The 24,049-nt window shown below is 55.5% G+C and overlaps 1 long non-coding RNA gene across 1 annotated transcript; it reads left to right on the forward strand.

Moving 5' to 3' along the window:
• Positions 1 to 505: 505 nt before the first annotated feature.
• On the forward strand, positions 506 to 23,928 carry LOC114001200. Its single transcript, XR_003545479.2, has 2 exons — positions 506 to 1,068; positions 22,011 to 23,928. It is a non-coding gene; the product is annotated as an uncharacterized LOC114001200 (long non-coding RNA).
• The last annotated feature ends 121 nt before the right edge of the window (positions 23,929 to 24,049 follow it).

Here is a 24,049-nt window from a genome sequence, read left to right on the forward strand (position 1 = left end):
GGGCCCTGCTAGTGCAGTGTGCATTCTGGGGGTGATCTGGGTTTGGGAGCCTCGCAGAGGACACTGCCTCTTTGGGTCTGCCCAGCGCTCCAGGCCCGAGCAGGGACCCCCCCACGCTCCCTCGTCTCCCCGGCTCTCCCCCCTCCCCGGATGAAGTGTGCGGAGACAGGCGGAGCGGCCCGTGGAAAAACACCATGGAGGGCCCGCACAAAGGGGGTTTTATTCAAATTTGTTTAGAGTTTAGCGGATTTGCATGAAAAATGTGTGAGAAAAGCCGGCTCCAATGACCTCATCCCCAGCTGCCATTAATGTTCAATTAAGTGCTGAATAGTAGCAAAGGGGGGACCGGCCGGGACGTGCAGAGAATCCAGGCTCGGGCGCAGACTGTGAGAACCGGGCGGCCCCCCCGACCGTCTGGCCCCGGCCAGCCCCGACGGGGTCCCCCCGCCGCCGCCCCCCTCCGCACCGGGAGCTGCGCTGAGCCTGTCGGGTCTCAGCCCGTCTGGGTTATTCCCCGGATTACTCGTATCCTGAAGCAGAGTGCCCCCCCGGCAAAGGTGGGTGTTTGGGGGGGTAATGCCCGCTCACTGCGCCGCCGGGGCTGTTGTCACTCACCCCGCAGCCCGCCTCGCCCGGCCCAGAGCCGCTCTCTGCCTGGCAGACGGTGTCAAAGCCCAAGTTCAAGTCCACGCCGAGGGGCTCTGCCCCGGGATTCCCAGCTCCTTTCCATCCTCCGCCTTTTGTTCGCCTCTGACAATTGCTCTTTATTTCTTACACACCCCCAGCGCCCCCCTCCCTACCCGCACTTGGCACCGTTTAGCTGTCTGCCTGCAAACTTAACAACCCCAGTTCCTGGTATAAGCACTCAAATTATCCCTCTTTCTACATATAAACACGGCCCGGGGTGTGCGGCTCTCCCCGGCCGCGGGGTCCCCCCGGCGCAGCCCGGCTACCCCGCACCGACCCCGGCCCCGGCCGGAGGAAGTTTCTGCTGCGGGACACGGCAGGAGAAAACGAGCCGGATCCAGAACCCCCCGCTCTGCGGGGCTCCCCCGGGCCAGCGCTCAGGTAAGGCAACACACATCCCCATTTGCTTTTGGGGGGCTGCCTCTGCTGCGGGGCGTGATGACACAGCAGGTTTAGGGGAAAGATGGGGAGGGTCTCTCTTCAGGGGTTCCCGCATACTCCAGCAAAACCAGACCTGCCTCGGGCACGCTGATGCAGAGCCCCGAGCCGGCCTCCCCCGGGGGTGCGGATCCCCCCCAGCTGGGGTGCGAGGGGGACACTGGCTGGCGGGGGCAGCCCGAAAGCCAGGGGAGGGGACCTTCCCAAACCTGCCTCTGCCCCGGCCTGCCCTCTCTCCGCCCCCCTCGCGAGGGGAACACCCACACGGGGAGCGGGCTGGGGGGCACCCCAGCGGGCCCCTGGGACTCCCCGAGCACCGACATCCGCGGGTCCGCTGCCCTCCGGGACGGGGCTTCGGAGCAAAGCCCGCTCCAGGGGTCAGCAGCAGCATCCCAGCTTGGTCACACCTCGCTCTGCACAGGTGTGATACATGGGATTGAGGAGGCCATAGGGTGACCGGGAGGGGGCTGTGTGACCCCGCAAATAACCCCCCTCCCAGCACCTGCAGCTGGGTAGTGCTGGGATAAACTGGGGCAGGGCGGGTCCGGGGGCATCGGACACATTTGGGGTTTCGGCTGATTTTTTTTTTTTTCCAAGACAATTTCGGGTGAAGTAGGAGGAATAAACACACACACTCCTACACCTTTCGCGGCTAAACCAGAGATAAAGGACGGAGGGAGCGAACACACCTTCACTGGGGAAGGGAGCAAGATTTGGGACAGGGGGAAAAGAAAGGAGGGGATAAGAGGCTGAGAAGAGACAGGGAAGAGGTGGGATACCGGGTGGGGAAGCAGGAGCGGATTCCCCCAAACCTGTCCTCGAGCCCAGCGCAGCGAGGCGGGCGCCCTTCACCGGCGCCTCGGGGCGGGGCGGCCCCGCGGCTCGGGGACACCGGGGGAGCCGTGCCGTGCCTCGGGCCCGGGGCTGTCACGTCGCATCGCGTCACGCAGCATCGTGGAGTATAATATGGAGCCATAAATTATAGCTTAAATAGAATATATGTGTTCTATACATATATACGTGGAATGGAGCGTATATTGTATTGCATTGTAGCCGCGAACTGTGAACGGGTTTCTCCCCGTCCGAACGGCCCCTGGAGTGTATGGGGGGAGGGGGGTCGCGCCGTGCTGTGCCGAGGGTGCGCTGAGGTCGCCGCAAGATCTCCTCCCTCTCCCCAAAACAGAGTCCTGCGCTCCCACAGGCGTGTTTAACGGTAGCGGCGTGGGCACACCTCGGGGCCGTGGGAGAGGCCGTGCTTTTTTTTCTAGTGGCTATTTAAAAAATCCAGGCACCGGTGCCTGCGTCCGTCCTTTCTGTGGGCCCGCAAGCGTATGTACACACGGCTGCTTCTCCCTGCTAGTGCCCGTGGACACACCTCACCCCTCTCAGCAGAGGAACCAAGGGCGAGCCCCTCCGGGGCGCCCACCCACGGGGACCTCGCACAGCGGTCACAAGTAGCCGGGGGCTCAGCACCCGGGCAGGTGCCGGAGCCCCTCGGAAGGAGGGAAAAGACTTTTCCTCCGGTCGGTGGGAAATAAGAAATACCCCCGCGAGTGGAAACAGCCAGGATTTGGCCCTGGGTGTGGGGAAGGCAGGATGGAGAGGAGGAAAGAAGGGATGGAGGCGAAAAAGGGATGTAGCGGGAGAGGGAGTAGGAGGAGGGAATGGAGAGATGGAAGGGGAGAAGGACGGATGGAGGGAAGGAGGGGGAGAAGGAGGGATGAAGGGTAGAAAAGAAGAAATGGAGGTTGGAAGAGGAGGGATGAAGGGTGGAAAAGGAAGGATCGGGGTGCGATAAAGAGGGATGGAGGCGAGAGAAGGAAGGCTGGAGAGGGAGAAGGAGGAATGGAGGGTGGAAAAGGAGGGATGGAGGGGGGAAGGAGGGATGGAGGGGGGAAGGGTGCCGCGCCCCCGATTGGCTGCTTAAGCACAAAATCCGGCGATGGGTTTGTGGGGAGGGGGCGCAGATGGGCCAGGGGCTGCTGGAGGGCAGAATTAGGCGCTTGGGCGGCTGCAGGGCCCCCCCGGCAGCCATTTTGTGGCAGTACCTGCCGTGGTGCCAGGGCTGGGCGGTGGGGCTGGAGTAGCGCCTTGCCCGGCCCTGCCCTGCCCGGAGGGGCCGTCAGGGTCTCGGGGAGGGGGGAGGCCTCCACGCCACGGTGGGAAACGTATTACCGCGCCCGCCACGCTTGCCCATTGACAGAGATAAACATGCAAATGAGTCGCTTTGCATGTCATTAGCATACAGGCAGATTGCGGGGGGAGGGGCCGCAGTGTGCGCACTGCAGCGTGCTTTAATGCAACACCCAAACAGCCATTGCGGGTCTCTCCCGCCAGCAGCACCTGCGGCTCCCCGCGCCCCCCGCCGCGGACAGTGGCACCCCATCACCCTCTCTCACCGCCCGACCCGCCAAGCCGCCACCGGGGCTGCCCCTCCGGGTACCCGGCTCGCCCAGCCCGGCCTGGGACTGCAGAGCACAAAGACACACAGGAATAAATAAAGCCAAACCTCGGGCATGTTCTTTTGGGGCTATTTCTGGTTTTTCACCTATTTCTGTATTCTTTCACCTGGTGCAGGGAAGGGAGCGGGCAGAGGGCCCTCAGCCGCCGCCTCTTGCAGCCCCGCTCCGCTGCCGCCTTTAATTCGTGGGGTGGGTGGAGTGGGGAAAAGGAGAGAGAAAATCGGTGGATTTGGGGAGGGAAGGTGCAGGGAGGGAGCACGGCTCTGGCTGAGCGGTCCCCGCTGCTCCTGGAGGTGGGGGGCGGCCGGGGTGCAGCCTCTGGGGGTGCGTCTGCAAACGACGGGTGTGAACCCGATGTCCGTGTCCGTCTGTGGACGCGGGTGTGTCCGCGACCTCTGTATGTGCCGCACACGCGTGTTGCATCCCCGCACCGTACCCGGGTGGGTGTGCCACGCCGCGGGTAATCCACCTCGGGGTGGATTATGTGGTATCTGTGTGTGTCCCGCACACGTGTGTGTACATGAGCGGGGGGTGTCCACACATCCCGGGCATCCGTGGGGCGCATCCGACCGCGGGATGGGCACAGCACCCGCGGCCGGGGGGTGCGGGGAAGGCCACCGCCCCTCGCTCGCAGTTGAGACGGAGGGATTCACCTTGGCCGGGCTTCCCCTCCTCGCCGGCCGCCCTGCGGCGAGGGGGGCACAGCAAGGCGCCCCGTTGTCACCCCCCCGGGTTTTCGTTGAAGAGGGAACAACTCTCCCATCCTTGCGAGAAAGGCAGGAGAACAGCCTGCGACGGGTCGTGGGCAGGGGAAAACGCATCTGTGGGGCAATCCACCCTCAGTGGGAAAGGGGGGACACTTCCTGGGCACCTTTGCCCTCCCACGCCCCCAAAATCCCCGCACGACTGCGATGAGACAGCGGGGAAGCACCCTGGCACCACGGATGCAGGGCTGGGTGTGGGACCCAGGAGCCCCTCGCAGCGGCCGCTCTGCAGCCCGGGGGAACCCGCCGGGGAATGAACCCCAGTCCCACTTAGGGGGCACTCGGCAGGGAAAGCACCCCCTTTCTTCTGCGTGCTCCCGAGCCGCGGCACAGCCCTGTGTCCCACACCTCCCAGAACAGCGGGTCCTCACTCTGCAAAGAAACAGATTTTTTTGGTCTCGTAAATAAATCCGATTTTTATTCTTGAAAAGAAACACACTTTTTATTCTTGCAAATAAACACAATTTTTTTTCTCTTGTAAATAAACCCGATTTTTATTCTAGCAAATAAGCCCGCTTTTCTCCACCTCGGTGGTTTATTTCTGGCTGGAAAAGACAAGGCGGGGAGAGGGTGCGGGGCCGGACCGGGTGTTGTTTTGGGGAGGGGGGAACCCAAACTCCGTCCGGCGTCGAGAAATAAAATCGCGCTTTATCATCTCCGTGTCCCACTGCAGAGCAGATAAAAACATCGGTGAATTTGTTTTCCAAAACAATGTTTAAAACCTCGAGTATATCTTTTCCCCGTATGTCTTCGGGAGAGAGAAAATTCAGAGCAGCCCCGTTATGATTTTTTTTCTGCTGAAAATTCCACCCAAATCTAGTTAATAGATTATTATTGCAAATAATGCCGCCTCTTTTTTTAACAATTCAATATACAATTGGAAATTAGAAACACCGTTGTTTGGTCTTTGGTTTTGTTTTTTAAAATTATTATTATATGTACCTTTTGTGGTGTGGGGGGGTTAAGCTTTTTTTTTTTTTTAATGTACCTGAAACACAATTTTCTTAAGCTTAAGCAGCCCTTCAGAATAGCCCGCTGGATAAAATTCGGAGGTTCTGCCTTTTAAAACGACAAGTGTTAAGTGAAGGCTTCGGGAGAAGCCCCGTGGCACGGACAATGCCGAGCAGGGATGACTCTGTCCGGCGTGTGCCACTTACGGGAATCATCCTTTTAATTTCAGTCTCGAGTGAGAGAATTTCAAGAGTCTGAAAAAGTGGGGACCCTGAGACCTGCGGCCGCTGGAGCGGCCTCGGCAGCCCCGGCCCTGGCCCACAGCAGCCCCCGAATCCGCTCTCCATCCTCCTGTGCCCGATTCCTCCAGTATCGGGATGGCAGGGACAGCCCTGAGCTGCCGGGCAAAGTTTGCAGCTCACGGCAGAATTGCTATAAGGGCGACGCGGAGCGTAGGGTCCGGCCCGGCTCTGCGGAGCCGGTCCTGGTCTAGGTCCAGGGCTGTCACCGCGCTGTGCCACCACCGCCTTGTGCCTCCAGCCCCAGGCACAGCCGTTACCCGAAGCATCTCTGGCTCCAGCTTTGGGACCAGGCACAGGCGAGAAGGAGGAGGGGAAGAGGTGCTTAACGAGAGAGGGCTCTATTTCTGGCAGTAGGGCCGGCTCTTTGTCGGTAGGACCGGGCAAGGTGACCCCGGGGCTCTGTCACCCCGTTTCACCGTCGGGGCACGGCAGAAAGTCCGCACCGTTCCCAGCCCCGGGAGCAGCCCGCATGCCGGCGAGGGCGGCGGAGGCTGGCCGAGCCACTCGATATTCATTGAAACAACCTTTCGTCTGCATTTTTGTCCCCTATACACGGTTTCCCCGCACAGGCGGATATGTTTGTGTCGGCGTGGGCTCCCACCCGCAGCCAAACAGTGGCCCGCGCCCACATCGCGGCCCCGGGGCTCGGCGGCCACCGTGGGGGTGATCCCAGCCCAGTAACATAGGCAAAAGGAGGAGAGAGGCCAAGATCGGGCCGGACCAGGGAGGACCCCCCTCCCTTGGCTCGGCGGGACGCGGTCGGGGAACGCGCGGGGACCCGGCGGCGCCGCGCCCCGACGGCGGCCCCGCCCCTGTCCAGGGTCCTGAAACACTCTGAGGCCGCCGAGCCGCCGACGGGGCGGGCCCGGAACGGAGGGCGGCGGTACCCCGCGGTGTGTGGGAGGGACCTTTCGGGTGCGGGAAGGACCCCTCGGATGAGGGGAGAGACCCCTCCGGTGTGAGGCGGCAGGCGTCGGTATGCAGGGCGGGAGCCGGGCATCCCACCGGGGAGACGGTGGCTCTGATGGCGGCGAGACGGGGCGGCAGCTGTAGGGCCGGCCAGCGGCCCCGACGGCGTGTTTCCATGCGCTATTCTTCCCCGATTTACTGCTTGTCACCGGCAGCTCAATGGGGGTCCCCCCGTCTCTGGGACCTGTGCTGCCTTCCCCCACTCCCACCCCCCCGGCCCCGTGGCCGCGCAGAGACGACCCCCTTCCCTCCCCCGGCACATCGCGCTGCCCGGCGGCCGCTCCCCTGCGCGGCTCCGGGGAAGTTCAAGAAGTTGGCTGGCCCCGCTCCCTGCGAGCAGAGCCAGCCCAAACACCACCGCCTGCCCCGGAATATTTCACCGTCGGGCAGAGAGAAGGGGGGGGGAGACGGCTTAAATCCCCCCCCAAAACCCCTCGGGCTCTAATCTCCCATGCATCGTTACAACTGTCCGCAATGAGGCGGGGGAGGCCGGGCGAGGCCGGGCTGCAATTAGCTATAGAGCCGCTCGCCTTGCAAACAGAGGGGCTCGGATTATTGCAAATTCATTTCTATTTTCCAGGCCAGCGCTTGTATTCTCTGTTAGCATAAGAATAGAGCCAGGCCCTGTGAACTCCTCCGACCTACTGACCCCTCTCCCCAGAAATGAATAGCAGCACTTTCCGTCCCCCCCCCCCTCGCCAGCCTCTCCAGCAGACTCGAGCCACGGCCTAAATTCCTAATCAGGGTAATTTAATATATCTTAAGCCCCTGGCTGCTTTATTTTCGCTCCTTTTTTTTTAGTTTGTTTTAGGCATTCACTGGCTCTCACCCCGTCATTAGAGATCCTTATTTGACGGATATAAGAAGCTGTTATGAGACTACAAGTCTCTTTTTATCTTCTAAATAAGCTGTGCTTCCCCGTAATTAGAATGGTGTTCCCAGCCTTTGAGGCCTTTCAGGGCCGCCTAACAAAAAACTTGCAGGAGATGAATAATCCCGAAGTACAGACTGCCCGGCCCAACCGAAGAGCCGGGACGGAGACCCGCGCCGGGCAGAGCAGGGCGGGGGGGGGTGGGGTGGCGGCGGGGGCACCCACGCGTGGGCCACCTGGGCTCCGCCTGCAAGTGTGCGGGGGCAGCTTTGCCCGCATCCCCCCGGGGGCGTTGGGGTTTCGGTGGAGTCGGGGAAAACCCCCGCCTCTTTTTTGGGTCTCTGTCCCTCGAACCTCCACCCCCCTGAGAGGGTCTCACCCCCTCCCACACCCCCATGTGTGACCTCGAGGGCAGCTGCCCCAGCGCTTCCCGGGGGTGTCACCCCCTCCCCGTGCCGCGGGTGCGACCCTGGGGTGCCCGACGGGGTGGAGGGTCCCGTGGACCCCCTTTAGAGCCCCGCGGGCACCTCGAGCCGTCGAGGGGATCCCACCGGGGCCGCCCCTCATTGGCCAGCGGGCTGATGATGTGCGGACGGGCCTCTCGGATTGGCTGGGAGGGGATTTGGGCTTGGTGGCGTCACGGATGCTCGACGGGGCTCCCCCCGGCGCCGGGACACCGCAGGGGTGGGCGTTGTCCCCTCCCGGTAAGCGTCCCTGTAGCGTTTCGGGAGAGTATCGTGTCTCTGAACATAAGATACACATAGGTGTGTGAAATAGATGTGGAAAAGTGGCTTTGGGATAATTAGCCTCCTTGATGTGGTTGGAGAGTTATCTAATCCAGAGGAGCCTAAAGGCATCATTACGGAGACAATATTTCAGGAAATCCAATTCATTGGAGCAAAAATATGACATTCATTTTGCTGGTTATGTTATTACAAATATCCTTCAAAGCCGACATTTCACGCCTTCCCTCCCCCCACTCGAAAAAAAAAAGGTTAAATAAAATAAAATGACCGGGCTAAAAGACCCAAAGTTGTGGACTGGGAGGAGGAGAAGGCCGACGGCAGAGGGATCACCCCTCGCTTCCAGGACCCAGACGCAGCGGGCTGGGTGGAACACGAGGGGTTCTTTAATGGTGGAGAGAGCTCTCGGAGGAGGCAGAGGGATGCAGAGGGTCAGCGAAAACCAGCCCTAAACACCGGACACTGGCCCCCTGCTCGGCTTGTGGGAGCTGCGCCCTAATTTCAGCTCTTCCGCGGAGGATTTGCGGTGCGAGCAGCGGTCGGCGGCGGGCAGCGGGCAGGGCGGCTCTGCCTCGTCCGACCCAACTCGGAGCCGAGAGGCGTAAAACCACGGCCCCCTCTGGCACGGCTTCCCCTCTGCTGGTGCTACCCGGTGCTCCGCTGCCCGGCGGGGAGCAGCTGGGCCGGAATGCTCTGCCGGGCTCTACCTGCCCGCATTAGACCGTTTCCAACCTCTTATACCTAGGGCTGGAGATAGGCGCCGGGCCGCAGCCGATGCGGGGATGGGTGTCAGTTGGTCACCTCCCCAAATTCCTTTCAACGAAATCCGCCCCCTGGAGCACCCGTCGCCTCGCCCCCACGCCTCAGCCCGCCGGGCACCCGTCCTGTTCCACGCCAGGGGAGAGACACGCGTGGGCCTCCGCCACCGTGCTGCGCCCCGCGCATTTTTTTGCAAAGAAACGGGCAAAACGGGGAGGGAAAATTGTGTTTCCCGGCCCTGGACAGAAGTGTCGGCGGGGAATCCGGGCCACCCAGCCGGCCTCGGCTTCCCGAGCCACATCGGGCTCCATCCGGCCGACGTGGGCTCGTCCCGGCGGGCTGCGTCGGGTGTCGGTCCCGAACCGCGCCCAGCCCGGCTCCTCCAGCTGCCGCCACGTCCCCGCTCCAGCTCGCAGCCTGGTTGTTTTGTTTAATTAAACTCAATGTCAGTGTTAATTTTCCGCCTGGCCGGGCAGCCCTGACTTTGCCGGAGCCGGCGTGTTGGTTACAGATGTCAACGCGCCCCGTCGGGGCTGCGCCGAGCCCGTGGAGACGCGCTGCACCGGCCACGCGTGGCCACGGCCGCGGGTCTGGCTGGAACCGTGGCTGCGGGGCCGGGGAGGGCAAAGGCCGGGCTTCCCGGGGACCCACCCCCCCATCCACTACTCGGTCCTGCGTGGGTGAGCAGGGTGGACAAGCATCATCGCGAGGTGTGTTGTCTAAAGAGCTGTCTCTGTGTGTCTTGGGTGGATTTCCACGGAGATACTGCTAACTGGGGAGAACTCACCCCAGCTGGGTGGGGACGAGCTGCTGGGAAACCTGGAGGTGTATTTTGTGAGGGAGGACGTCCTTCCTGGTACTATAGCAAAGAGGTCCCCTCTCAAGGTGCATCCCTGTCTCTGGGGGGCAGAGGTGCTCCAGGGACGAGTGGAGCACCACGGGCTGCGCCCAAAACAGTGGCAGCTCCGGGGATGAGTCACTCCCTCCCCAGAGGTGTCCCAGGCCAGGCCAGGGCACGGGACAGTGGAGGGGAAAGGGCACTCTCTTGTCTGCTCTTGCCCTACTTTCTGCAGAGCCCTTAGCCCCAGCTGGCTCACAGCCTTTCCAGCAGCCAGGCACCTCTCTGTTCTTTCCCAATTACTTTCCCAACCCCTTTAAACTTTTTGTCCCTGCATCCTCCCAGGTGGCTGCCAAAGCAGCTCCCTGTGCCAGGTGTTCAGCTGGCACATCCAAGCCCCTCTTTCTGCAGGCTGGAGTCCTACTCTATTTATTCCCTCCTCAGATGGCAGCTATTGCACAACTCCAACTGCTCTCCTTTTCCTGCCCCTCTGCCTCCCCAGCCCCATGAGATGCCCTCTGTGAGGCAGGGACCCACATGGCACAGGGTGAACCAACCTCTGCCCTTCCCTCACCCATCCCTGCCCTCTCCTCTGGTCTATTGTGAGTTGTTGCTGACATACCATGTGCCTCTTTACCCCTGCCAGTGACCAAGCTGATCTTTTCAAAGTCATACCCATGCTTTGGAGTGCTCTTCCTCAATGGATGTAGCTGTTTCATTGCCATGTGCCTACAGTGGATTTTCTCTGTACTCAACACTGAATTCCTCCTTCATTTGAAGGCCAAGTTCATCAGCACAGCGAGACCCTTCCCCTCTGTACAGTGCCAGATTTTATAGTGTTGGAGCAGCAGTGGATATCATCCCATTGCTGTTTCCTCCCTCTTCCCTGGCACTTCCGAAGGCTCGCACTCCCGCCTGCTGCGGGGGCTCCGGCACTGACCCCTCAGTGCTGGGAACCCCCTGGGTTTGTTATGCCACTTTGTCTCCTAACTTTTAACCGGTTATTCATTCCCTAGCTGCTTTTCAAACTTCACTTCTCGGCAACAGGCTCGGCCTTATTTACCAAACAATCAGGTTTATTGCTGTTTCTCCCCATTCTTTGTTACCATTTCTATCTGTTTTCCCCATTAAACTCAGGACGTTGTGGTTTTCCGGACCCCCCGTAGAGCCCTTTTCGGGAAGTTGGCTATCCTCCATTCCTATTTACAAAGACCGATTCACACAGGAGGCTAGACTCCAGCTACTGAAATAGCCATTTCATATTTAAGTTTTTCTAAAAACCTTGCTTAAATCCCGTCTTTTCTCATTACTTGTTTCTGTGCACTCGATCAAGCTCTTTTTGCAACCTCTGCTATCCCTACCTGGGCTGCCAGTGCATTCGACCCCCTCAAAAAGATTGGGGGGATTCCTTTGAGATGGTGGTAGAAGTACCCAATGCAGGAGAGTCTCCAATGTAGGGATTCATCCCATTTTCTTCTTCCTCCATTTTCTTTTCCTGGAGATTGCAAGCCCCCAGACATCCACCGCCAGTGCCTTTTATTTGTTTGCCATCAGCAAATCATTCCTGAAAATTCCCTTAGTCCCGCTTTGTTGTTTTATGTCGATATTGGGGATTTTATCTTGGAGGGGAGCTGAGGATGCGATTTAGGGGCTATAGGGAGGGCGCAGCTCTGACACAGGTGACTGGTATAAATCAGCCACCATATGCCTATCCCATCCCAATGGAGGGGGGGATTTACTTCTACCACCTGTCCCTAAAACCTCCCAAACAGATCCCTGTTCTTCTGGGGTTGCCATGGTCCAAGCACCATCATCCCAGCCCCTTTCCCAAGGCAGGCATCACATCCCAGGAGACAGAGGATGGGTGATAGCAGGCCAAAATCAGGAGAGCCAAGGGGGCTGCAGAGCTGGCCAGTACTCATCCCTGAGGAGATCCAGCCTCTTGGCATGTGTCCACCCCCTGCCTTGATGGAGGTGCAGGTGTGAAGGCAATAGAAGAGAAAAACGGGCGCTGCCTTATTGGAGCTGCTCGTAAACAAAGCCACTTGAGTGGAGAGGATTCAGAGAGCCCAACAGCCGCAGGAAACTATAATTACGTTTAAATATTGTTAGCATCATTATCTTTTATCCGCCATCAGATTAAAACAATTATGGCATTTTCAGGAATCGTCCTTGGCATTCTCCTGACCGACGTTATCTGTCAGGCAGGAAATGTGATTTTCGCTTGGAGAGGTGCCAGCCACCATGCGGCCGGTCCCACAGCCCCCATGATGGGAGCAGCCAGCAGCCAGGGAGAATTCCCATTTTACGGAGAAATCCACACTCAGCCCGCTCCCTGTGGTCAGGCGTCAGTCACTCCCTCATCTTGTCCCCATATTACTCTGAGTTTCTACCCATTGGCTTTTGGATTACCTGGCCTGGTGGTGGCAGGGGGAGGCAGAGGGGGGGACACCAGCCCGTGCCATCACCTCTGCCGGTGGTTGTGGCAGCGCGCCGGAGCGGGTGGCCTTGGCAAACACGGCTCCGTGCCTGAAAGCTGTGGTGAGCAATTTACCCGAGGAACTCATTTCAGGAGATCTAGTCTAAGTTAATTAAAGATGGCTGGCTGGGGTCATCGCCTTGGCAACAATTAAGGGCAGGAAAGACGCCTCATTAGTAATAGTTTTTAACAAAAACCATAATTCTTCATATCAAGACAATCCCAGGCACACAAGGCGGGGGGCAAGAGGATGCTTTCTATCTGGCTTTCTCTCTTTCCTCAACCTGGCTGTGGGTTAGCCCACAAGGCAGGACCGAGAGATGAGAAAACAGGATTGAAAGGAAAAGCCCCTTTGCAGATCTGTAGGCTGGTGAGGGTCTGGTGGCCAGTGCCCAGCACCAGAGCCATTGGGGAAGGGGCACACAGATAACAGGGGTTATGCCTGGAGGGTGAGATCCAGCTTCTGGGGAAGGGGAGAAACCAAGAACGGTCACTGCTGCCGTGCAGGGTCTGCCTGCACGTCCTGGTCCAGGGAGCATCATGCCAGGCTGCCACCCCCAGCCACCAGCAATGGGGTTATTCCTCCAGCTGTGTCTTTGTGTTTTAATTTCCCCCTTGTACTCCAGAAATCCTAATGCCGCTGCCTACTAATGCCAGGCTGGGCAGAGTAGCTTTATTTTCTACTTAATTAACTGTCATCCAGTGATTGATCAATTAATGATGGAGCCATCATGGTAATGCTCTGGGAGCTGGTGCACCGGGGCCAGGCCGAGTCATGTGCTCGCCTTCCCACTCCTACCTGCTCCGGCACCCGGCATGCTCCCCCCGGCACCAGGGCTGTGCCGACTCCTCTCCTGACAGCAAAGGACAATGTGACAGATGGAAAATCCCTCGCTACCAGGAAATTTGGACATTTACAGGGCAGCTGTGGGAGGGACTGGGGACCAGGAGTGATGCTCCTGCCCTGACTTCCCTGACCGGTGTCTGGGGGCTGCAGAGGGGCCACTTCCCTGCTGGACACAGTATCTGCTGCTGTGTTAAGCTCTAGTCCAAGTATTTCTGCAGCTTCCCCTCCTCTCAGTGACTTTTTTGCTGGTGTTGCCCACCTGGGTGACCTGTCACTGCTGATCCAAAGGAGTCAGGGCTCGGCAGAGCCAGCAGTGGAGCAGCTCCGCTCTTGGCCTCCTCCTCCTCCTCCGAAGTTACACACATGGCTCAAACGGGAGAGATAAATATAAACTCCATTCAGATATCCATAGAAACAGAGCTGGCGATGGAAGACCCCATGCAGATAAAACCTTTCTCCTTCCCACACGCTGCTATTCCCGGTATTATTCCAGAGCATTTTATAAAACCAGTAAAGCTGGGCAGGGACCAACAGAAATGACCAATGCGGTGTTAGCAGGAAAATCCCAGAATGGGGGAAACACTTTTTCTGCTGAATAATCTATCCATTATGACACAAAACCATCAGGATTGTGTTTAAAAACCAGTGAGGCCACACCTGGTGGGGTGGGGCACGTCAACACACACGTGCACAGGACTGAAAGGGTTCTCCGACGCAGAAGTCGTGTAAGTCCTGTCACTTAATTACTGTTTCCTTTCTGCGCTGTGAAAAGTGCTGAGATACAGATTTGACGTGCTGAAAAGCCGTCTGGCATCTTGTCACGCACCAGCCCCATCTCCAGCATTCAACAGCTGGAGAAAACCCCCCCCCATGCACCCCCAGGTGTATTCCTGCACCTACAACATCACTGCCTGTTTATGTACGGATTGGTCCCAATGATAACATGTTTATTCAGATGACTCTGCCTGGCTGGTAAAATAGAAACTGAACCGGTACCAAAGGGAACCAGCCGCTGCTCGGGGCTGCGTGTGCGGCTCCTCCTCCCCACCAGCTCCAGATTGAGTTGTTTGTCTCATTCCATCCCTGCACACACATCCGCACCCACACACCGACACATATATAGTCCCGTGCGTACAGCCAGGAGAAAACCTTATATAGTATTATAAACATAATGCTATTTTTTGAATTAAAGCTTAAAACTCTTCATTGGAGATGACACACACAACGCGTTCAAGCCTAAGAATAGGTTTGGAAGCAGCTCTGGAAAATATCAGTAATCTCCAGAGTTTCCTTACATCCCAAACCCAATCCAACGTAATTTCTGCTGTCAATAGTGCATGTTTTCAGGGAGAAGACATCCAAGGAGGCCCATGGCTCAAGCCTTGCCTTGCTTTAGGCTGAGGTTTCTGCACCTCCTTGGGTTGGGAGAAAGGTTTATTTTCCCCATCCTCATGGCAAAGAAACTGTTTGCTCAGTTAAGCTCCTTGGGAGTTTTTGGGTGAGGAATAGAGCCTTTTCTCTGCCTGGTCGGTGTCTGAAGGTGCGTGGTGGTGTCAGGTGCGATGTGCCAAGCAATGCTTAGGCAGTCCCTGGACTGGTGCCGGCTGCCTAGCTCTGATGTGTTGTGGCCATGCAGAACCTAGAAATAAGCTAGGGTTCGGGTAGCAAGGAGGATTTTACAGTGTGCCAAGGTGGGGGATAAAGTGGGAAGTGGGTGGCAAAGCAAATCTTTCCCATAGTCACCGGAGGGAGAAGGGAGCTTGAGAAATTGTGAATTCATTTGGAAAAGCAATGGCTGAGCACCCTCAGAGTCTTCCCAGTTCCTCTCCCCATTGGCTGCATCCATACCCTGGCTGAGAAAGTGGGAGCTCGGCAGGTCCCCAGGGAGGTTTTGTAGTGCTGACCATGGGGTGGAGGAGGAGGAGAGGCCATGGGGGAGGCGGGCTGGCTGCTCACCCACACAAAGGGGCTTTGGCCAGTGGTGCCCGGTGTGCCCTGACCCCGTGTCAGGCAGCCAGGAGGGCACAGGCACATTGTGGCCAGCTCAAAATAATGCTCTGAGACAGAGCTGGAGCCATTTAAAACCAATTAATAACTGTAAACTGCCCTGGCCCTTGCCGTTCATTAGGCAACCACAAAGAAACTTTATTTTAGAGTTGCAAGTCCTCTTTTTTTTTTTTTTTTTTTATAGAGAGAAACTTTTTAAATATGTAATTGGCTCTGGGAACCAGGACCCAAAGGGGTTGCAAAAGCAAGGGAAGCAATTGCCTTAATCAGTCCAAGATCTCTGATTTATTTATGTATTTATTTCTATTTCAAAGCAGTGCTGCTCATCATATCAGGGCCTTTAGAAGCACAATTATTCTCTCGACAGAAAAGCTAACCTAGGCTGCGATTATTTGCCTTTCTGAAAGGCAGCAGTTCCCCGTCAGTCGTCCTCCCCACGAACGCGCTCCCGCTCCTGCATCTCTCCGAGCGATTTTTGCATCCAAGAAACATTCCCCCCAGCCTTCCCGTAGCCACAGCCCGCCTGAACACCCAGCCTTTCTGCCGAGCTTCCCAGCTTCAAAGAGCGGGGTGAGCGTTCGCTAAATAATGATTCTAAAGAATTCCTGTTCTTTGGCTGCTTTTCAAGTGGTGGTCGGGAAACGTGCTCGCGTCTTTACGGCTTGTAAAAGACACCCGAGGTCACAGGTGGAAGGAGCTGGGCAGACCCAGCCCCAGGTGGGTTTTGGACCATGGAGATTTGCTTGTGTTTCACCCCTGAGAAATGCTTTTTTCCCAGGTTGTGCCTGGGTCTGGGTTCGAAGTGGGGTCAGGGTGGGATTTGGAGGAGATGGTCTGCTGGCTTGCGGAGACAGGGGGTGTTCCAACAGTGGAAGGGAACAAGTAGAAAGGTAGGGAAAGAGGGAGTTGTGCTTTGAAAAGAAACCTTCTTGCAGCTGCAGTGGGATGTCTAGGGTTGGATAAATGTCACAAGCCCTGCCCGCCCACCCTGCGGACATACATGCCCAGGGTGAGCAGGCAGATCAAGGCTTGGGATGGGCAAGCTGATACCTGCAAGGTCGAAGGGGCTGCAATCCACAGGGCTGGGATGGATCCTGCTATGTTCCCTCCACCAGCTGCAAATTTGGCCTCTGTAAATGAGACAAAACCCCTTTGCAGTGACAGCCTTGAAAGGATCCCCATCTCGGGGGCCTCTGCTGTCCCAACCCTGGGAGGTTCCTGTGGCGAGCAGTGATGGCACACTGCATCCCTAACCCTCCATGGGGCTCCTCCGCGGCGGCATGAGCCATCCGTGGGCTTGGGAGAAATCCTCGCGTGTTGTGTCCCCCTCCCATCCCCATCCCTGCAATGCATATTTTGTGAAGCTTTAATTGGCAGCAATTATTAACTAGCACGGACCCTGGAAATCTGCCAGTCAGGAAAATAATGAACCGTTTTAATACAAATTCAGCCCGTAAACAAATGTGGCTGCCAGAGCCACTGCGGCCGCTTGGCACTGGAAGAGGCAGTGCAGGACATTAGCAGGGAGATGCAGGGCAGCCCCACTCTCCCCCCTGGCACTGGCTGAGAGTCTGTGTCCCCAAGACACCCCATATCCCTGTGGGGAAGGCCTTACCCCAACACCACCCTGAAATAGCAGCATCAATAACAGTCAGGACCAAACCTGTGTAGATGTAAGAAGATGTAGATTTGGGCTTTAGGATAGTTTTGGGGAGGGAAGGGTGCTGCAGGGGAGGGGTGGCAGTCGGTCTGTGCATTGGAGAGCAGGTGCAGAGGTGCCCAAGACACAGTCCTGCAGACCAACCTTGCTCCTTGACTTGCCCTGCATCCCTCCCTGATCCTACAAGCCCAACTGGGGCCCTGGCCCTTCCACCCTGATTTGCATGGGGAACAAAACCACTCTCTCCTGGTAGACACCTCCTTTATCTGCCAACAGGCTCCCCCCAAAAGGGTTTTCAGGGCATTTAGACAGTGGGCAAAAAGCCTCCTCTGCCTGCTGCAAGCACGGAGTGAGATGCTGTGTCCCTAGAGCATCCCTGGGCGCTGGCATCCTCCTGCACCCCTCAGCAACCACTGGTACCCAGTGCAAAAAGCAGACCCCCCACCAGCAAAAAGCATCTCTGGGACACAGGCTTGAAATCTTCCACTCAGGGAAATATTTCTACCAAGGAACTGCTTTTGGTTTCTTCTAAAGGGATTACATTTTTCTATGTTATTTTTTAATTTTCTGTCTCTCTCTCTTTTTTTTCTTTTTTTTTTTTCAATAGTAAAATGGGATGATGGTTTTTTTAACTTTCAGTAATTTGTGGAAATTAAAAAAAAAAAAAAAGAAAATCATTGCAACGACCCATTAGGCACGGATGAAATGACCTGCTGTTTTTTAATTTTTTTTTTTTTTTTTATGAACTCACTCCCAGAACGGTGAAAAATCTCTCAAATCTGGATCATGAAAATGTCATGAATTGTTTTCCTGATTTTTTAAATGTTCCTGACAAATAATTGTTCTGTATCTGAAAGGAGATTAAAATAATCTTTATTTTATATGTAGCTCACGGGAGCATATTTTACCATTGGAAAATAAAGCAAAATTGTATAAACCAGAGAGACTTAAAATACATAAATTAGTAAAAAGGTGGAATCAGCTCTTTCTTCAGGTTCATGTGTGTAAAAAGGCATTTTTATATCTTGCCTGGGCTAAGACTGTTGCTGCCTGCCTTCAGAAGTGGTTTCTTCCCTTGAATTAAGCACCAAGGTAGTAAAGATACAGTATTTATAAGCCAAAAAATAAAGCAGGCACAATTTATTAAACAGCTACAATGTGACAATAAATAATTTTAATGTCAATCAAAATTGGATTATTGTCACTGAAATTTGGATTGAAAAGATAAAAGCCTGAAAGGCAGAATTGAAATCCAATGCTAGACACAATTCCAATATCTTTGTTCCTTGCAATAAATATTTTGGGTGAGAGTTTAAACCAGCTCATTCTTAATTTGGGGAGAAAAAGGTTGAGTGTGGTAGGCTTTCAAGAAATGTACTAAGAAAATATATTCGTGCTTGAGATTGGTGAGAAGAGATTTTTTTTTTGTGGAAGTGAGAGATAAAACAATGTTTTATTTTATCTTTTTAAAACTGCTTGGGTTTTAATTTTCTTTTCAGTGTCAGGCAGCGGTGGGAGAGGGATGTTTTTCTTGACCCAGCAAATATTCCCCCTCCTTCCTCCTACCTTTGGAAAACCCAAACTCAGCCCCCCTGGAATTCATCGGCCAAAGCTGCCGGTGCTTTGGGACAGACGTTTTTTGGTGTAGCCAAACTCCAAAAGCCCGGGGAGCCCTGGCTGCTGTAGGGAGGCTCCTCTCCCGCACAGCCACAGCTCCCTGCATGCTGTGCTGGGGTCTTGGGGGCAAGGGTCCCCTCCCAAACCCCTCACTGAAACATTCCCCTTTGGTCCCAGGGATATTCAGGCTACCTTGTGCTGCTGTTGAGAAAACAGCCCCTTTTGGGGATGATTAAAAACAAAAATTTCCTCCAGCTGGCAGCAGGGCGTGTGGGAGTGTGGAGGCCGAGGACACAGCTCCAGGAGAAGCATCCTCATCACCTATTTTTTAACCCCAAATGAGGATGATAAGGATGCTAGGGTGTAGTGGGGTGCAGGCAGGGCTACTGGCCTCAGCTTGATTCCCCTGAGGGGCTGAGACCCTCCGAGCAGGAGAAGGGTCCCCTCCTCAATCCGCTTCTCGACATCATTGCCCAGCTGCCCACCGGCGTCCAGCAGCGGCTCTGCCTTGGCACCGAATTCAGACGGTGTCTGAACCAGCAAATATTCAACTGGAGTGGCCGAGGCAGAAACCCTCTGTGTCTCTAGGGCAACATGTTTATTCTGCATCCAAACAATGCCCAATTCCTCCCTGAGACAGAGCTCCCGATTATTTCGACAAGGATTTAGGTGCACGACATAAATAAATAAACTTATTTGTATATATTTAATGTGTGTATGAGCAAACCAAATTAATACCCAATATTGGCTTAAAACCCTGGGCACCAGAACATGCATGGATGGAGGTGTGGGCTAGGAGTGGGATGTCTAAGTTTGTCCCCAGAGCATCTGATGGATGGACAAGGAGGAACCGGCAGGGGCAGGGTGGTTTTAATCAGCGTGTATGTGTGTGACAATAGTTGGGTGAAGAAGGGGACCTGACACCAGCATCCTTGATTTGTTATAAATCACACACATAAAAATGGAGGGGGTTGAAATTAAATCTCGGGGATCACAGTGCTTTTATGCCAACTCAGTCCCCAAGCTGGAACAATGCTTTGCCAGCCCTGAAAAAAATGATGCTTCACCTAATGGCTCTTATCCCTTCCCTGCTGCCTCCGACCAGGCAGCTTCAGGGTTTTAATGACGCCGATGCGATGGGAAGCAGTGTCTGGGCCTGGTGCTGGTTTTAACTGGCAAAGGTAGCCCTGCCAGGTGGAGTGGAGACGCTGGGGGACTGGTGGTGGGGAGGGCAGTCTCGTCCCCTTGTCCCCACGTCCCTGCTCGGCCGTGGCTTCGCTGATGCCCCACAGCCGCCGGGCTCCTCTCTCTGCTCAATTGCACAGCGCGCAAATGGAATCGCTCTCCTCGCTGTGTTTGTGGCCACGGGAGTGGAAGAATTACATTGGGCTGAAAATAGTATTTACTTTTACTGATTGAAAAATAGATGTTAGGAAAAAAAAATAAAAAAAAAAAAAGCAAAAGCAGGAATTGAAACTATAATTACAACAAACCATATGTAAACTCCCAGGTAAACACTGATTATACTGTGTCATTTCAGCCAGACTTTATTAGCGAGGGAAGAAGCGAATCTTCTTTCTCTCTCCGCCCGCGGCGGATGCAGCACACAGGATCCCACCGCCTGCCATTTGCAGAGCACTTTTCACCCTAAAAAATCTCATGTTCGTGTCCTGATCCTGCGTAGCTCTCATCAGCTCCATTCCCTGGGCTGAGCTGTGCCGTCCCCCTCGCATGGGTGCAGAGTGGGTTTGCTGGGATGCTGCTGTGGATGCAGGGCTGAGCTGCCCTGTGGCATCTCCTCGTCTTTGGGGAGAGGCAGGAAAGGGGCTGGAGTGTGCGAGGGAGGTGAGAAACTTAGGGTGCAGGACCCAGTCTGCTTGTTCCCAGGGTTCTGGCTATTTGGGGTGGGATGGGGTGCCCCAGTTGCAGCATCCCCTTTCCTGCAGGCAGTTCACAGGCTTGACTGTGGGAGGACAGGTCTGGCCAGATCTATCCTTGGAGAAAAGCTGGAGGAGATAAATGGCTGTAGCCTCTCCAGGCCCTTTACTTGCTTCCCAGCAATGGAGCCAGACCCCCCTTATTGGGGAGCTGCATCCCCAGAGCCCAGCACCCCAGATGCAGGAGAGGAGCGGGGTTGGCACATTGTTCCTGGACATCTAGGTTACACAGCACCCCCCTCACTCGCTGGCACTGCACATGGCCCCACAGAGCCTCCAGAATCTCTCCTCTCTGCCAGGTCTGCTGGAGACAGAGCAATGCCATGTTGATGTGTCAGTCCTCACTGTGTCATTCTCAGGACAACTCAGAGGGGATCCAGCATCCCCTCTTCTGTCCCGCAGCACAGGGGTCGCCTGGCAGCACTGTCCCCTTTGGATGAATATTTGGGAGGCTCTTGACGCAGTTTCCTTGCGGGGGGCATGGGGAGAGAAGGGAAACCGAGGGGAAGAAGGAAACCACGAGTAACGCGGGTAACGCCAGGTATTCTTACACAACAGGGCTGAGGGCCCAGCGGCCTTACAGCTTTGCCATAGTGGCACCCTGTGGCAAAACGCATTACTACAGCTGGCAGGGGCTCTGGTGAGGCTTGGGGGGACCCTCGTCCTGGGGGCTCACGGCCCACGGGGACACACGCTCCCCCCGCACGCAGGGAGGGGATGCCGGGGGCTGAGCAGGGGGTGGTCCCATCACCGTGACACGCCAGTCCTCCGTGATGGGTACCATGCAAGCCCGTGGGGTCAGTCAGGTTGCTCAACCAGCTTAAACATCCCCCCTGGGATGGTGCTGGGATGCTGGCAGGCTCGCTGGCCATCGCACGCTTGCTCACCGTGGGCTCTGGTGGCATCCGCGTGGCCGGGCGGCGTGGGGCTGTGTGGTGGTGTGGAGGGGAGTGTGTGTGTGTGTGTGTGTGTGTGCGCGTGTGTTGGTTTTCTCCTCCCGGAGCAGACCCGGAGTGACGGAGCGAGCTCTTTGTCTGCCTGCGCCTGCCTGTCACGGCTCCCGGCGTTTCCCAGCCACCTTGCACGGCGCGCAGCCACTTTGGCAGGAGCTGTCTCGGAATTTTAATGCGGCTGATTAACGCGCCACGATGAAATCGTGGAGCCAGCCGTACCCCCTCCCTAGCCTTGCCTTTTGGGGGAATAAATAACCAAACCCAACTAGGCACCCCCAGTCATGGTGCATCATCCTATCTGAACTGAGCTGGGGAACGGGAACAAGCTGGAGGTGTGAGGTGATCCCAAAGGAAGAGATCCTGATGCTAGTCCTGTCTTAGCCCAGCAAGCCGTGGGGTGTAATGGAGATGTCTCTGCCATCCTGTCCCAGGGATGGCAGAGCTGTTTTTGGGGCTGGCATAGGGATGTGTTGAGGAATGTGGCACTGCATGACACAGCAAGCGGGAAGGGTCACCTCTCTCTCTGGGAACAAGGGTGAGAGATGGAAAACTCCAGGCAGAAGTGAAAAAGGTGAAGGGGAGAGGGTGGAGAGAGGGGTGAAATCTGCATGAGGAGCAGGAAGGAGAAGATGGGTGAGCAGATACCCCTGGCACCCAGAAGAGGACAAGGGGGAGTTATTGACACAGAGGACACATTGCTAAAAATTAAATCTGTCCCTTCCTTAGGTGGTGTTGACAGAAGAGGATGAGTAGGAGATATCAATGGCAGGCACACGTATCCCAGGAGAGGGTGAAACACCAGCAGAGATGGAGCAAGAAATGAGCCTTGGACGGCTGCAGGAGAGAAATCCAAACCCTCTTTGGAAAGTGGGGGGCACCTGCAGGCTGGGGGCACACCGTGAAACATCCATCCCTACAGGCACTGGAGAGGATCGAGTGGCCATCAGGGCCTAGTGTGGTCCCCACTGGCGTTGAGGAAGGTGCAGGGCTGTGCAAGGTGCTCAGAGAGACCTCACACTACTTGTCTCTGGAGCTCTTACAGCAGAGAGGGGTGCAGGAGGAGATGCCTCCTGAACATCAACTGCTCTGGTGGGGCTGCACCAGACCTCCACTGCAGCCAAAAATGACATGGGGAAGAAGAGATATTGAACTCCTCTGCAGCAGGGTGGTGACTCATGCCCACCAGGCTTGGTGTGAGGCTGCTCCCACCCACGTTGGTCCTTCCTGTGCTATCCACAATTACCATGCAAGGAGCTGAGCCCAGACAAGTGGAAAAAGAAGGAAGGTGGCAGAGACTGCAGTGACAGGGACCACAGCCCTGGGAATCCCTGTGCTGTTTGTGTGCCAGGAACTGGGAGCACAATGACGTGATGCATCTTGTTATGACACAGACATGCAAGCAGGATTATCATGGGGCAGAGCAGAGCAAAGGGGGAGAGGGTGGGAGATATCATTCAGGACCCATCCTGCTGCTGGGATGTTTCTATGGGTAGAGTGGGACGTGAAGGGGACAACTGGCCACCAAGGGAGCACAACAACACCTACAGTAAAGGGCTGAAGGTTGAACATAGGAAGCAAAGGTGGTTTGGGCTCAGATGTGAGAGAAGACCCATTTCTGGAGCACCTTCTCCAGTGGGAGATGATTTCAGAGGGATCATGGGGGTTTGAATTAGCCAAATTGGAGAGGTTAGGTTGATGTTTCTAATGTGATTGCAACCAAGCCAGCTCTGCTGGGGATGTCTGTTATATTTATTCATGGTAGGAAAGGCATGGACCAGCAGACTTTTAGATCCCCACAAGCATTAACAGGGGGAACGGGCCCTTTCCCAGGGATTGATCATGGACCATGATTGTACTACTTCACCGCAGGGCTTTCCAGATGTCAGCCGTGTCCCAAAAAATAAATGATGAAGAAAGGGAGAATAAACCCCAGTGCAAGCAAGGCAGCAAAACCTCCTCCTCTGCTCTCTCACTAAAGGCTCAGTCAACCCTATTTTTGGGACCTGCAAGGCGAGCAAATGCAGAGCAAATGCCCCTCAGTAGGGGGACTCTCATTTTGCCCTTAGATCAGGGACCTCCCACTTTCACAGCTTCTGGGTGCACAGCCTTTTGTCCCAAGTGAGACCTGCCTTTGGGAAGGCAATTTCACTCCCATGTGCACCTTCCCTGGTCTTCTTTGGGGCTGTGTCTCCCCTCTAGCCTCCCTTTACCCTATTAATATCCTTTGACTGTCCTCACACCTGCAGACAATCTGGTCCCCAACCACCTCCACCTCCCTCCTTCCTCAAAAGCTTCCCTCAGCTGTCTTTAACTCGTAGCTGAAATCTGCGGTATGTAGGAGGAGAAATTCAGTCTGACAGCAGTTTAAAACACCGCACTACTTGGCAGATTTAAATGCTATTTTAAATATAAGCTATGACACAACGGACAAAAATAGCATTGAAAATACCCTGTCATGTTCCATATTGCGAGGAATAGGGAAGCAGACCAGGCTAGAAAGGAGCAGAGAGAGGGGCCAGATGGAGAGGAGAGGTTATTTTGTTTGTTTTAAAGAAACTGGATAAATGTATTTTGTATGTGACTGAGTAAATGTGTTTTATGGAACACAGAGCCAAAAAAAATAAATAAACCTTCTCATGAAAAATCTATGTGTTTTATTTGATGTGGGATCTGCCAAAGCAGGTTTTCTGGTAAATAATTGGTGAGAGGATATATTTGTTACCAGGTTGTGTTGGAGATGCTCAACACCAGCGGGCACCAGGTAT

The sequence above is a fragment of the Pipra filicauda genome, unplaced genomic scaffold (assembly GCF_003945595.2).
Source record: "Pipra filicauda isolate LSUMZ 115617 unplaced genomic scaffold, ASM394559v2 scaffold238_size1193820_pilon, whole genome shotgun sequence".
Taxonomy (NCBI): Eukaryota; Metazoa; Chordata; class Aves; order Passeriformes; family Pipridae; genus Pipra; species Pipra filicauda.